General features: G+C 47.7%; 20 non-coding genes across 20 annotated transcripts; all 20 read right to left on the bottom strand.

The window, feature by feature from the left end:
* Nucleotides 1-242: 242 nt before the first annotated feature.
* On the bottom strand, nucleotides 243-406 carry LOC142722628 (U1 spliceosomal RNA). Its single transcript, XR_012874917.1, has one exon. It is a non-coding gene; the product is annotated as a U1 spliceosomal RNA (small nuclear RNA).
* A 467-nt stretch (nucleotides 407-873) lies between these two features.
* LOC142722791 (U1 spliceosomal RNA) lies at nucleotides 874-1,037 on the bottom strand. The gene has a single exon (XR_012875077.1). It is a non-coding gene; the product is annotated as a U1 spliceosomal RNA (small nuclear RNA).
* Nucleotides 1,038-1,512: 475 nt separating this feature from the next.
* Nucleotides 1,513-1,676, bottom strand: LOC142722627 (U1 spliceosomal RNA). Its single transcript, XR_012874916.1, has one exon. It is a non-coding gene; the product is annotated as a U1 spliceosomal RNA (small nuclear RNA).
* Nucleotides 1,677-2,147: 471 nt separating this feature from the next.
* LOC142722626 (U1 spliceosomal RNA) lies at nucleotides 2,148-2,311 on the bottom strand. Its single transcript, XR_012874914.1, has one exon. It is a non-coding gene; the product is annotated as a U1 spliceosomal RNA (small nuclear RNA).
* Nucleotides 2,312-2,904: 593 nt separating this feature from the next.
* LOC142722452 (U1 spliceosomal RNA) lies at nucleotides 2,905-3,068 on the bottom strand. The gene has a single exon (XR_012874747.1). It is a non-coding gene; the product is annotated as a U1 spliceosomal RNA (small nuclear RNA).
* Nucleotides 3,069-3,543: 475 nt separating this feature from the next.
* Nucleotides 3,544-3,707, bottom strand: LOC142722625 (U1 spliceosomal RNA). Its single transcript, XR_012874913.1, has one exon. It is a non-coding gene; the product is annotated as a U1 spliceosomal RNA (small nuclear RNA).
* Nucleotides 3,708-4,174: 467 nt separating this feature from the next.
* LOC142722816 (U1 spliceosomal RNA) lies at nucleotides 4,175-4,338 on the bottom strand. Its single transcript, XR_012875103.1, has one exon. It is a non-coding gene; the product is annotated as a U1 spliceosomal RNA (small nuclear RNA).
* Nucleotides 4,339-4,805: 467 nt separating this feature from the next.
* LOC142722790 (U1 spliceosomal RNA) lies at nucleotides 4,806-4,969 on the bottom strand. Its single transcript, XR_012875076.1, has one exon. It is a non-coding gene; the product is annotated as a U1 spliceosomal RNA (small nuclear RNA).
* A 475-nt stretch (nucleotides 4,970-5,444) lies between these two features.
* On the bottom strand, nucleotides 5,445-5,608 carry LOC142722623 (U1 spliceosomal RNA). Its single transcript, XR_012874911.1, has one exon. It is a non-coding gene; the product is annotated as a U1 spliceosomal RNA (small nuclear RNA).
* A 467-nt stretch (nucleotides 5,609-6,075) lies between these two features.
* LOC142722815 (U1 spliceosomal RNA) lies at nucleotides 6,076-6,239 on the bottom strand. Its single transcript, XR_012875102.1, has one exon. It is a non-coding gene; the product is annotated as a U1 spliceosomal RNA (small nuclear RNA).
* Nucleotides 6,240-6,706: 467 nt separating this feature from the next.
* On the bottom strand, nucleotides 6,707-6,870 carry LOC142722622 (U1 spliceosomal RNA). Its single transcript, XR_012874910.1, has one exon. It is a non-coding gene; the product is annotated as a U1 spliceosomal RNA (small nuclear RNA).
* A 467-nt stretch (nucleotides 6,871-7,337) lies between these two features.
* Nucleotides 7,338-7,501, bottom strand: LOC142722814 (U1 spliceosomal RNA). Its single transcript, XR_012875100.1, has one exon. It is a non-coding gene; the product is annotated as a U1 spliceosomal RNA (small nuclear RNA).
* A 467-nt stretch (nucleotides 7,502-7,968) lies between these two features.
* On the bottom strand, nucleotides 7,969-8,132 carry LOC142722620 (U1 spliceosomal RNA). The gene has a single exon (XR_012874909.1). It is a non-coding gene; the product is annotated as a U1 spliceosomal RNA (small nuclear RNA).
* Nucleotides 8,133-8,607: 475 nt separating this feature from the next.
* LOC142722619 (U1 spliceosomal RNA) lies at nucleotides 8,608-8,771 on the bottom strand. The gene has a single exon (XR_012874908.1). It is a non-coding gene; the product is annotated as a U1 spliceosomal RNA (small nuclear RNA).
* Nucleotides 8,772-9,364: 593 nt separating this feature from the next.
* On the bottom strand, nucleotides 9,365-9,528 carry LOC142722440 (U1 spliceosomal RNA). Its single transcript, XR_012874736.1, has one exon. It is a non-coding gene; the product is annotated as a U1 spliceosomal RNA (small nuclear RNA).
* A 475-nt stretch (nucleotides 9,529-10,003) lies between these two features.
* LOC142722618 (U1 spliceosomal RNA) lies at nucleotides 10,004-10,167 on the bottom strand. The gene has a single exon (XR_012874907.1). It is a non-coding gene; the product is annotated as a U1 spliceosomal RNA (small nuclear RNA).
* A 483-nt stretch (nucleotides 10,168-10,650) lies between these two features.
* LOC142722617 (U1 spliceosomal RNA) lies at nucleotides 10,651-10,814 on the bottom strand. Its single transcript, XR_012874906.1, has one exon. It is a non-coding gene; the product is annotated as a U1 spliceosomal RNA (small nuclear RNA).
* Nucleotides 10,815-11,289: 475 nt separating this feature from the next.
* On the bottom strand, nucleotides 11,290-11,453 carry LOC142722789 (U1 spliceosomal RNA). Its single transcript, XR_012875075.1, has one exon. It is a non-coding gene; the product is annotated as a U1 spliceosomal RNA (small nuclear RNA).
* A 475-nt stretch (nucleotides 11,454-11,928) lies between these two features.
* LOC142722616 (U1 spliceosomal RNA) lies at nucleotides 11,929-12,092 on the bottom strand. The gene has a single exon (XR_012874905.1). It is a non-coding gene; the product is annotated as a U1 spliceosomal RNA (small nuclear RNA).
* A 475-nt stretch (nucleotides 12,093-12,567) lies between these two features.
* Nucleotides 12,568-12,731, bottom strand: LOC142722788 (U1 spliceosomal RNA). Its single transcript, XR_012875074.1, has one exon. It is a non-coding gene; the product is annotated as a U1 spliceosomal RNA (small nuclear RNA).
* Between the last annotated feature and the right edge of the window lie 477 nt (nucleotides 12,732-13,208).

Below are 13,208 nucleotides of genomic sequence, written 5' to 3'. Positions count from 1 at the left end.
AGTACAGCAAAGGCACAGGTCCTACACTTTACGTTACACTCTGCACTAACATTGAGATAAAGCATCACATAGGAAAGCCACAAAACCAAAGGCAGCTGATAAGGGAGAGAGGAGTATCCAATCCTCTTGGCCACCCAGAGGTCAATTGATGGCTGGCTCGCTCGATCGATCGATCTAGCAAGTATCTCTGACTAGTAATAGTCAGCATTGAATAATAAGCACTGTTTTTCACCAGAGTAAATCAGGGGAAAGCGCGAACGCAGTCCCCCACTACCACAAATTATGCAGTCGAGTTTCCCGCATTTGGGGAAATCGCAGGGGTCAGCACACCCGAAGTGCAATGGATGAGCCTCACCCTGGGAGAACCACCTTAGTGATCATGGTATCTCCCCTGCCAGGTAAGTATGAGTTGCATAGCGCCTGCCAGACAGGCTCCCCTCACAAGAGGCCCTACTAAGTCGCTGAGGATTTTTCCTGGTTTTTGGTCCGAAGCAGGCCAAAGATCACCTGTCTGCATCCACCTTTTTGGATTGAAAGCAGCTTTGTTAACAATCAGTGGTCAAATCACAAGCATACAGTATACCGTCAACCAGCCCAATCAATCAATATCTTTGACACAGGCTCAAAGTAGCACAACATAGTACAGCAAAGGCACAGGTCCTACACTTTACGTTACACTCTGCACTAACATTGAGATAAAGCATCACATAGGAAAGCCACAAAACCAAAGGCAGCTGATAAGGGAGAGAGGAGTATCCAATCCTCTTGGCCACCCAGAGGTCAATTGATGGCTGGCTCGCTCGATCTAGCAAGTATCTCTGACTAGTAATAGTCAGCATTGAATAATAAGCACTGTTTTTCACCAGAGTAAATCAGGGGAAAGCGCAAACGCAGTCCCCCACTACCACAAATTATGCAGTCGAGTTTCCCGCATTTGGGGAAATCGCAGGGGTCAGCACACCCGAAGTGCAATGGATGAGCCTCACCCTGGGAGAACCACCTTAATGATCATGGTATCTCCCCTGCCAGGTAAGTATGAGTTGCATAGCGCCTGCCAGACAGGCTCCCCTCACAAGAGGCCCTACTAAGTCGCTGAGGATTTTTCCTGGTTTTTGGTCCGAAGCAGGCCAAAGATCACCTGTCTGCATCCACCTTTTTGGATTGAAAGCAGCTTTGTTAACAATCAGTGGTCAAATCACAAGCATACAGTATACCGTCAACCAGCCCAATCAATCAATATCTTTGACACAGGCTCAAAGTAGCACAACATAGTACAGCAAAGGCACAGGTCCTACACTTTACGTTACACTCTGCACTAACATTGAGATAAAGCATCACATAGGAAAGCCACAAAACCAAAGGCAGCTGATAAGGGAGAGAGGAGTATCCAATCCTCTTGGCCACCCAGAGGTCAATTGATGGCTGGCTCGCTCGATCGATCGATCTAGCAAGTATCTCTGACTAGTAATAGTCAGCATTGAATAATAAGCACTGTTTTTCACCAGAGTAAATCAGGGGAAAGCGCGAACGCAGTCCCCCACTACCACAAATTATGCAGTCGAGTTTCCCGCATTTGGGGAAATCGCAGGGGTCAGCACACCCGAAGTGCAATGGATGAGCCTCACCCTGGGAGAACCACCTTAGTGATCATGGTATCTCCCCTGCCAGGTAAGTATGAGTTGCATAGCGCCTGCCAGACAGGCTCCCCTCACAAGAGGCCCTACTAAGTCGCTGAGGATTTTTCCTGGTTTTTGGTCCGAAGCAGGCCAAAGATCACCTGTCTGCATCCACCTTTTTGGATTGAAAGCAGCTTTGTTAACAATCAGTGGTCAAATCACAAGCATACAGTATACCGTCAACCAGCCCAATCAATCAATATCTTTGACACAGGCTCAAAGTAGCACAACATAGTACAGCAAAGGCACAGGTCCTACACTTTACGTTACACTCTGCACTAACATTGAGATAAAGCATCACATAGGAAAGCCACAAAACCAAAGGCAGCTGATAAGGGAGAGAGGAGTATCCAATCCTCTTGGCCACCCAGAGGTCAATTGATGGCTGGCTCGATCGATCGATCTAGCAAGTATCTCTGACTAGTAATAGTCAGCATTGATTAATAAGCACTGTTTTTCACCAGAGTAAATCAGGGGAAAGCGCGAACGCAGTCCCCCACTACCACAAATTATGCAGTCGAGTTTCCCGCATTTGGGGAAATCGCAGGGGTCAGCACACCCGAAGTGCAATGGATGAGCCTCACCCTGGGAGAACCACCTTAGTGATCATGGTATCTCCCCTGCCAGGTAAGTATGAGTTGCATAGCGCCTGCCAGACAGGCTCCCCTCACAAGAGGCCCTACTAAGTCGCTGAGGATTTTTCCTGGTTTTTGGTCCGAAGCAGGCCAAAGATCACCTGTCTGGATCCAACTGCGCCAAAAAACGGATGCACCTCATTGTACGGAGCCAGGGGTGTGCAGGCACCCCAAATTCCATAAGACACAGGCTCAAGTCTAAGCACTTCCAAGATGCACAGCAACCAGGGTATTAGCATATGGGGCGGCGGCTTCTGGTCAGAGCATTGCCGTGCCGATGAAGCAGTCCCCACATTTGCATGCCGTCACCTGTGAGACAGAGAGGAAGGATAGGTTAGGTTAGGGAAAGGCTCGCCATGCCCTGACTTCTCGAAGCCCAGCAGAAAAAGAAACTTCACTGATCACACTGTTGTTCATCCACGAGGGGGAGACAAAGGCTGCGTATACAGCTAAATATAAAGAGATAATGTACCACATTTTGGATTGAAAAACAGCTTTGTTGACAATCGGTGGTTAAATCACAAGCATACAAGTACCTCTGACTAGTAACAGTCAGCATTGAATAATAAGCACTGTTTTTCACCAGAGTAAATCAGGGGAAAGCGCGAACGCAGTCCCCCACTACCACAAATTATGCAGTCGAGTTTCCCGCATTTGGGGAAATCGCAGGGGTCAGCACACCCGAAGTGCAATGGATGAGCCTCACCCTGGGAGAACCACCTTAATGATCATGGTATCTCCCCTGCCAGGTAAGTATGAGTTGCATAGCGCCTGCCAGACAGGCTCCCCTCACAAGAGGCCCTACTAAGTCGCTGAGGATTTTTCCTGGTTTTTGGTCCGAAGCAGGCCAAAGATCACCTGTCTGCATCCACCTTTTTGGATTGAAAGCAGCTTTGTTAACAATCAGTGGTCAAATCACAAGCATACAGTATACCGTCAACCAGCCCAATCAATCAATATCTTTGACACAGGCTCAAAGTAGCACAACATAGTACAGCAAAGGCACAGGTCCTACACTTTACGTTACACTCTGCACTAACATTGAGATAAAGCATCACATAGGAAAGCCACAAAACCAAAGGCAGCTGATAAGGGAGAGAGGAGTATCCAATCCTCTTGGCCACCCAGAGGTCAATTGATGGCTGGCTCGCTCGATCGATCGATCTAGCAAGTATCTCTGACTAGTAATAGTCAGCATTGAATAATAAGCACTGTTTTTCACCAGAGTAAATCAGGGGAAAGCGCGAACGCAGTCCCCCACTACCACAAATTATGCAGTCGAGTTTCCCGCATTTGGGGAAATCGCAGGGGTCAGCACACCCGAAGTGCAATGGATGAGCCTCACCCTGGGAGAACCACCTTAGTGATCATGGTATCTCCCCTGCCAGGTAAGTATGAGTTGCATAGCGCCTGCCAGACAGGCTCCCCTCACAAGAGGCCCTACTAAGTCGCTGAGGATTTTTCCTGGTTTTTGGTCCGAAGCAGGCCAAAGATCACCTGTCTGCATCCACCTTTTTGGATTGAAAGCAGCTTTGTTAACAATCAGTGGTCAAATCACAAGCATACAGTATACCGTCAACCAGCCCAATCAATCAATATCTTTGACACAGGCTCAAAGTAGCACAACATAGTACAGCAAAGGCACAGGTCCTACACTTTACGTTACACTCTGCACTAACATTGAGATAAAGCATCACATAGGAAAGCCACAAAACCAAAGGCAGCTGATAAGGGAGAGAGGAGTATCCAATCCTCTTGGCCACCCAGAGGTCAATTGATGGCTGGCTCGCTCGATCTAGCAAGTATCTCTGACTAGTAATAGTCAGCATTGAATAATAAGCACTGTTTTTCACCAGAGTAAATCAGGGGAAAGCGCAAACGCAGTCCCCCACTACCACAAATTATGCAGTCGAGTTTCCCGCATTTGGGGAAATCGCAGGGGTCAGCACACCCGAAGTGCAATGGCTGAGCCTCACCCTGGGAGAACCACCTTAATGATCATGGTATCTCCCCTGCCAGGTAAGTATGAGTTGCATAGCGCCTGCCAGACAGGCTCCCCTCACAAGAGGCCCTACTAAGTCGCTGAGGATTTTTCCTGGTTTTTGGTCCGAAGCAGGCCAAAGATCACCTGTCTGCATCCACCTTTTTGGATTGAAAGCAGCTTTGTTAACAATCAGTGGTCAAATCACAAGCATACAGTATACCGTCAACCAGCCCAATCAATCAATATCTTTGACACAGGCTCAAAGTAGCACAACATAGTACAGCAAAGGCACAGGTCCTACACTTTACGTTACACTCTGCACTAACATTGAGATAAAGCATCACATAGGAAAGCCACAAAACCAAAGGCAGCTGATAAGGGAGAGAGGAGTATCCAATCCTCTTGGCCACCCAGAGGTCAATTGATGGCTGGCTCGCTCGATCTAGCAAGTATCTCTGACTAGTAATAGTCAGCATTGAATAATAAGCACTGTTTTTCACCAGAGTAAATCAGGGGAAAGCGCAAACGCAGTCCCCCACTACCACAAATTATGCAGTCGAGTTTCCCGCATTTGGGGAAATCGCAGGGGTCAGCACACCCGAAGTGCAATGGATGAGCCTCACCCTGGGAGAACCACCTTAATGATCATGGTATCTCCCCTGCCAGGTAAGTATGAGTTGCATAGCGCCTGCCAGACAGGCTCCCCTCACAAGAGGCCCTACTAAGTCGCTGAGGATTTTTCCTGGTTTTTGGTCCGAAGCAGGCCAAAGATCACCTGTCTGCATCCACCTTTTTGGATTGAAAGCAGCTTTGTTAACAATCAGTGGTCAAATCACAAGCATACAGTATACCGTCAACCAGCCCAATCAATCAATATCTTTGACACAGGCTCAAAGTAGCACAACATAGTACAGCAAAGGCACAGGTCCTACACTTTACGTTACACTCTGCACTAACATTGAGATAAAGCATCACATAGGAAAGCCACAAAACCAAAGGCAGCTGATAAGGGAGAGAGGAGTATCCAATCCTCTTGGCCACCCAGAGGTCAATTGATGGCTGGCTCGCTCGATCGATCGATCTAGCAAGTATCTCTGACTAGTAATAGTCAGCATTGAATAATAAGCACTGTTTTTCACCAGAGTAAATCAGGGGAAAGCGCGAACGCAGTCCCCCACTACCACAAATTATGCAGTCGAGTTTCCCGCATTTGGGGAAATCGCAGGGGTCAGCACACCCGAAGTGCAATGGATGAGCCTCACCCTGGGAGAACCACCTTAGTGATCATGGTATCTCCCCTGCCAGGTAAGTATGAGTTGCATAGCGCCTGCCAGACAGGCTCCCCTCACAAGAGGCCCTACTAAGTCGCTGAGGATTTTTCCTGGTTTTTGGTCCGAAGCAGGCCAAAGATCACCTGTCTGCATCCACCTTTTTGGATTGAAAGCAGCTTTGTTAACAATCAGTGGTCAAATCACAAGCATACAGTATACCGTCAACCAGCCCAATCAATCAATATCTTTGACACAGGCTCAAAGTAGCACAACATAGTACAGCAAAGGCACAGGTCCTACACTTTACGTTACACTCTGCACTAACATTGAGATAAAGCATCACATAGGAAAGCCACAAAACCAAAGGCAGCTGATAAGGGAGAGAGGAGTATCCAATCCTCTTGGCCACCCAGAGGTCAATTGATGGCTGGCTCGCTCGATCTAGCAAGTATCTCTGACTAGTAATAGTCAGCATTGAATAATAAGCACTGTTTTTCACCAGAGTAAATCAGGGGAAAGCGCAAACGCAGTCCCCCACTACCACAAATTATGCAGTCGAGTTTCCCGCATTTGGGGAAATCGCAGGGGTCAGCACACCCGAAGTGCAATGGCTGAGCCTCACCCTGGGAGAACCACCTTAATGATCATGGTATCTCCCCTGCCAGGTAAGTATGAGTTGCATAGCGCCTGCCAGACAGGCTCCCCTCACAAGAGGCCCTACTAAGTCGCTGAGGATTTTTCCTGGTTTTTGGTCCGAAGCAGGCCAAAGATCACCTGTCTGCATCCACCTTTTTGGATTGAAAGCAGCTTTGTTAACAATCAGTGGTCAAATCACAAGCATACAGTATACCGTCAACCAGCCCAATCAATCAATATCTTTGACACAGGCTCAAAGTAGCACAACATAGTACAGCAAAGGCACAGGTCCTACACTTTACGTTACACTCTGCACTAACATTGAGATAAAGCATCACATAGGAAAGCCACAAAACCAAAGGCAGCTGATAAGGGAGAGAGGAGTATCCAATCCTCTTGGCCACCCAGAGGTCAATTGATGGCTGGCTCGCTCGATCTAGCAAGTATCTCTGACTAGTAATAGTCAGCATTGAATAATAAGCACTGTTTTTCACCAGAGTAAATCAGGGGAAAGCGCGAACGCAGTCCCCCACTACCACAAATTATGCAGTCGAGTTTCCCGCATTTGGGGAAATCGCAGGGGTCAGCACACCCGAAGTGCAATGGATGAGCCTCACCCTGGGAGAACCACCTTAGTGATCATGGTATCTCCCCTGCCAGGTAAGTATGAGTTGCATAGCGCCTGCCAGACAGGCTCCCCTCACAAGAGGCCCTACTAAGTCGCTGAGGATTTTTCCTGGTTTTTGGTCCGAAGCAGGCCAAAGATCACCTGTCTGCATCCACCTTTTTGGATTGAAAGCAGCTTTGTTAACAATCAGTGGTCAAATCACAAGCATACAGTATACCGTCAACCAGCCCAATCAATCAATATCTTTGACACAGGCTCAAAGTAGCACAACATAGTACAGCAAAGGCACAGGTCCTACACTTTACGTTACACTCTGCACTAACATTGAGATAAAGCATCACATAGGAAAGCCACAAAACCAAAGGCAGCTGATAAGGGAGAGAGGAGTATCCAATCCTCTTGGCCACCCAGAGGTCAATTGATGGCTGGCTCGCTCGATCTAGCAAGTATCTCTGACTAGTAATAGTCAGCATTGAATAATAAGCACTGTTTTTCACCAGAGTAAATCAGGGGAAAGCGCAAACGCAGTCCCCCACTACCACAAATTATGCAGTCGAGTTTCCCGCATTTGGGGAAATCGCAGGGGTCAGCACACCCGAAGTGCAATGGCTGAGCCTCACCCTGGGAGAACCACCTTAATGATCATGGTATCTCCCCTGCCAGGTAAGTATGAGTTGCATAGCGCCTGCCAGACAGGCTCCCCTCACAAGAGGCCCTACTAAGTCGCTGAGGATTTTTCCTGGTTTTTGGTCCGAAGCAGGCCAAAGATCACCTGTCTGCATCCACCTTTTTGGATTGAAAGCAGCTTTGTTAACAATCAGTGGTCAAATCACAAGCATACAGTATACCGTCAACCAGCCCAATCAATCAATATCTTTGACACAGGCTCAAAGTAGCACAACATAGTACAGCAAAGGCACAGGTCCTACACTTTACGTTACACTCTGCACTAACATTGAGATAAAGCATCACATAGGAAAGCCACAAAACCAAAGGCAGCTGATAAGGGAGAGAGGAGTATCCAATCCTCTTGGCCACCCAGAGGTCAATTGATGGCTGGCTCGCTCGATCTAGCAAGTATCTCTGACTAGTAATAGTCAGCATTGAATAATAAGCACTGTTTTTCACCAGAGTAAATCAGGGGAAAGCGCGAACGCAGTCCCCCACTACCACAAATTATGCAGTCGAGTTTCCCGCATTTGGGGAAATCGCAGGGGTCAGCACACCCGAAGTGCAATGGATGAGCCTCACCCTGGGAGAACCACCTTAGTGATCATGGTATCTCCCCTGCCAGGTAAGTATGAGTTGCATAGCGCCTGCCAGACAGGCTCCCCTCACAAGAGGCCCTACTAAGTCGCTGAGGATTTTTCCTGGTTTTTGGTCCGAAGCAGGCCAAAGATCACCTGTCTGCATCCACCTTTTTGGATTGAAAGCAGCTTTGTTAACAATCAGTGGTCAAATCACAAGCATACAGTATACCGTCAACCAGCCCAATCAATCAATATCTTTGACACAGGCTCAAAGTAGCACAACATAGTACAGCAAAGGCACAGGTCCTACACTTTACGTTACACTCTGCACTAACATTGAGATAAAGCATCACATAGGAAAGCCACAAAACCAAAGGCAGCTGATAAGGGAGAGAGGAGTATCCAATCCTCTTGGCCACCCAGAGGTCAATTGATGGCTGGCTCGCTCGATCGATCGATCTAGCAAGTATCTCTGACTAGTAATAGTCAGCATTGATTAATAAGCACTGTTTTTCACCAGAGTAAATCAGGGGAAAGCGCGAACGCAGTCCCCCACTACCACAAATTATGCAGTCGAGTTTCCCGCATTTGGGGAAATCGCAGGGGTCAGCACACCCGAAGTGCAATGGATGAGCCTCACCCTGGGAGAACCACCTTAGTGATCATGGTATCTCCCCTGCCAGGTAAGTATGAGTTGCATAGCGCCTGCCAGACAGGCTCCCCTCACAAGAGGCCCTACTAAGTCGCTGAGGATTTTTCCTGGTTTTTGGTCCGAAGCAGGCCAAAGATCACCTGTCTGGATCCAACTGCGCCAAAAAACGGATGCACCTCATTGTACGGAGCCAGGGGTGTGCAGGCACCCCAAATTCCATAAGACACAGGCTCAAGTCTAAGCACTTCCAAGATGCACAGCAACCAGGGTATTAGCATATGGGGCGGCGGCTTCTGGTCAGAGCATTGCCGTGCCGATGAAGCAGTCCCCACATTTGCATGCCGTCACCTGTGAGACAGAGAGGAAGGATAGGTTAGGTTAGGGAAAGGCTCGCCATGCCCTGACTTCTCGAAGCCCAGCAGAAAAAGAAACTTCACTGATCACACTGTTGTTCATCCACGAGGGGGAGACAAAGGCTGCGTATACAGCTAAATATAAAGAGATAATGTACCACATTTTGGATTGAAAAACAGCTTTGTTGACAATCGGTGGTTAAATCACAAGCATACAAGTACCTCTGACTAGTAACAGTCAGCATTGAATAATAAGCACTGTTTTTCACCAGAGTAAATCAGGGGAAAGCGCGAACGCAGTCCCCCACTACCACAAATTATGCAGTCGAGTTTCCCGCATTTGGGGAAATCGCAGGGGTCAGCACACCCGAAGTGCAATGGATGAGCCTCACCCTGGGAGAACCACCTTAATGATCATGGTATCTCCCCTGCCAGGTAAGTATGAGTTGCATAGCGCCTGCCAGACAGGCTCCCCTCACAAGAGGCCCTACTAAGTCGCTGAGGATTTTTCCTGGTTTTTGGTCCGAAGCAGGCCAAAGATCACCTGTCTGCATCCACCTTTTTGGATTGAAAGCAGCTTTGTTAACAATCAGTGGTCAAATCACAAGCATACAGTATACCGTCAACCAGCCCAATCAATCAATATCTTTGACACAGGCTCAAAGTAGCACAACATAGTACAGCAAAGGCACAGGTCCTACACTTTACGTTACACTCTGCACTAACATTGAGATAAAGCATCACATAGGAAAGCCACAAAACCAAAGGCAGCTGATAAGGGAGAGAGGAGTATCCAATCCTCTTGGCCACCCAGAGGTCAATTGATGGCTGGCTCGCTCGATCGATCGATCTAGCAAGTATCTCTGACTAGTAATAGTCAGCATTGAATAATAAGCACTGTTTTTCACCAGAGTAAATCAGGGGAAAGCGCGAACGCAGTCCCCCACTACCACAAATTATGCAGTCGAGTTTCCCGCATTTGGGGAAATCGCAGGGGTCAGCACACCCGAAGTGCAATGGATGAGCCTCACCCTGGGAGAACCACCTTAGTGATCATGGTATCTCCCCTGCCAGGTAAGTATGAGTTGCATAGCGCCTGCCAGACAGGCTCCCCTCACAAGAGGCCCTACTAAGTCGCTGAGGATTTTTCCTGGTTTTTGGTCCGAAGCAGGCCAAAGATCACCTGTCTGCATCCACCTTTTTGGATTGAAAACAGCTTTGTTAACAATCAGTGGTCAAATCACAAGCATACAGTATACCGTCAACCAGCCCAATCAATCAATCAATCAATATCTTTGAAACAGGCTCAAAGTAGCACAACATAGTACAGCAAAGGCACAGGTCCTACACTTTACGTTACACTCTGCACTAACATTCAGATAAAGCATCACATAGGAAAGCCACAAAACCAAAGGCAGCTGATAAGGGAGAGAGGAGTATCCAATCCTCTTGGCCACCCAGAGGTCAATTGATGGCTGGCTCGCTCGATCGATCGATCTAGCAAGTATCTCTGACTAGTAATAGTCAGCATTGAATAATAAGCACTGTTTTTCACCAGAGTAAATCAGGGGAAAGCGCGAACGCAGTCCCCCACTACCACAAATTATGCAGTCGAGTTTCCCGCATTTGGGGAAATCGCAGGGGTCAGCACACCCGAAGTGCAATGGATGAGCCTCACCCTGGGAGAACCACCTTAGTGATCATGGTATCTCCCCTGCCAGGTAAGTATGAGTTGCATAGCGCCTGCCAGACAGGCTCCCCTCACAAGAGGCCCTACTAAGTCGCTGAGGATTTTTCCTGGTTTTTGGTCCGAAGCAGGCCAAAGATCACCTGTCTGCATCCACCTTTTTGGATTGAAAACAGCTTTGTTAACAATCAGTGGTCAAATCACAAGCATACAGTATACCGTCAACCAGCCCAATCAATCAATCAATCAATATCTTTGAAACAGGCTCAAAGTAGCACAACATAGTACAGCAAAGGCACAGGTCCTACACTTTACGTTACACTCTGCACTAACATTCAGATAAAGCATCACATAGGAAAGCCACAAAACCAAAGGCAGCTGATAAGGGAGAGAGGAGTATCCAATCCTCTTGGCCACCCAGAGGTCAATTGATGGCTGGCTCGCTCGATCTAGCAAGTATCTCTGACTAGTAATAGTCAGCATTGAATAATAAGCACTGTTTTTCACCAGAGTAAATCAGGGGAAAGCGCAAACGCAGTCCCCCACTACCACAAATTATGCAGTCGAGTTTCCCGCATTTGGGGAAATCGCAGGGGTCAGCACACCCGAAGTGCAATGGATGAGCCTCACCCTGGGAGAACCACCTTAATGATCATGGTATCTCCCCTGCCAGGTAAGTATGAGTTGCATAGCGCCTGCCAGACAGGCTCCCCTCACAAGAGGCCCTACTAAGTCGCTGAGGATTTTTCCTGGTTTTTGGTCCGAAGCAGGCCAAAGATCACCTGTCTGCATCCACCTTTTTGGATTGAAAGCAGCTTTGTTAACAATCAGTGGTCAAATCACAAGCATACAGTATACCGTCAACCAGCCCAATCAATCAATATCTTTGACACAGGCTCAAAGTAGCACAACATAGTACAGCAAAGGCACAGGTCCTACACTTTACGTTACACTCTGCACTAACATTGAGATAAAGCATCACATAGGAAAGCCACAAAACCAAAGGCAGCTGATAAGGGAGAGAGGAGTATCCAATCCTCTTGGCCACCCAGAGGTCAATTGATGGCTGGCTCGCTCGATCGATCGATCTAGCAAGTATCTCTGACTAGTAATAGTCAGCATTGAATAATAAGCACTGTTTTTCACCAGAGTAAATCAGGGGAAAGCGCGAACGCAGTCCCCCACTACCACAAATTATGCAGTCGAGTTTCCCGCATTTGGGGAAATCGCAGGGGTCAGCACACCCGAAGTGCAATGGATGAGCCTCACCCTGGGAGAACCACCTTAGTGATCATGGTATCTCCCCTGCCAGGTAAGTATGAGTTGCATAGCGCCTGCCAGACAGGCTCCCCTCACAAGAGGCCCTACTAAGTCGCTGAGGATTTTTCCTGGTTTTTGGTCCGAAGCAGGCCAAAGATCACCTGTCTGCATCCACCTTTTTGGATTGAAAACAGCTTTGTTAACAATCAGTGGTCAAATCACAAGCATACAGTATACCGTCAACCAGCCCAATCAATCAATCAATCAATATCTTTGAAACAGGCTCAAAGTAGCACAACATAGTACAGCAAAGGCACAGGTCCTACACTTTACGTTACACTCTGCACTAACATTGAGATAAAGCATCACATAGGAAAGCCACAAAACCAAAGGCAGCTGATAAGGGAGAGAGGAGTATCCAATCCTCTTGGCCACCCAGAGGTCAATTGATGGCTGGCTCGCTCGATCTAGCAAGTATCTCTGACTAGTAATAGTCAGCATTGAATAATAAGCACTGTTTTTCACCAGAGTAAATCAGGGGAAAGCGCAAACGCAGTCCCCCACTACCACAAATTATGCAGTCGAGTTTCCCGCATTTGGGGAAATCGCAGGGGTCAGCACACCCGAAGTGCAATGGATGAGCCTCACCCTGGGAGAACCACCTTAATGATCATGGTATCTCCCCTGCCAGGTAAGTATGAGTTGCATAGCGCCTGCCAGACAGGCTCCCCTCACAAGAGGCCCTACTAAGTCGCTGAGGATTTTTCCTGGTTTTTGGTCCGAAGCAGGCCAAAGATCACCTGTCTGCATCCACCTTTTTGGATTGAAAGCAGCTTTGTTAACAATCAGTGGTCAAATCACAAGCATACAGTATACCGTCAACCAGCCCAATCAATCAATCAATCAATATCTTTGAAACAGGCTCAAAGTAGCACAACATAGTACAGCAAAGGCACAGGTCCTACACTTTACGTTACACTCTGCACTAACATTCAGATAAAGCATCACATAGGAAAGCCACAAAACCAAAGGCAGCTGATAAGGGAGAGAGGAGTATCCAATCCTCTTGGCCACCCAGAGGTCAATTGATGGCTGGCTCGCTCGATCGATCGATCTAGCAAGTATCTCTGACTAGTAATAGTCAGCATTGAATAATAAGCACTGTTTTTCACCAGA

Source organism: Rhinoderma darwinii, unplaced genomic scaffold (assembly GCF_050947455.1).
Source record: "Rhinoderma darwinii isolate aRhiDar2 unplaced genomic scaffold, aRhiDar2.hap1 Scaffold_536, whole genome shotgun sequence".
In the NCBI taxonomy this organism is placed as follows: Eukaryota; Metazoa; Chordata; class Amphibia; order Anura; family Rhinodermatidae; genus Rhinoderma; species Rhinoderma darwinii.
This window is presented reverse-complemented; position numbering and strand designations above follow the sequence as displayed.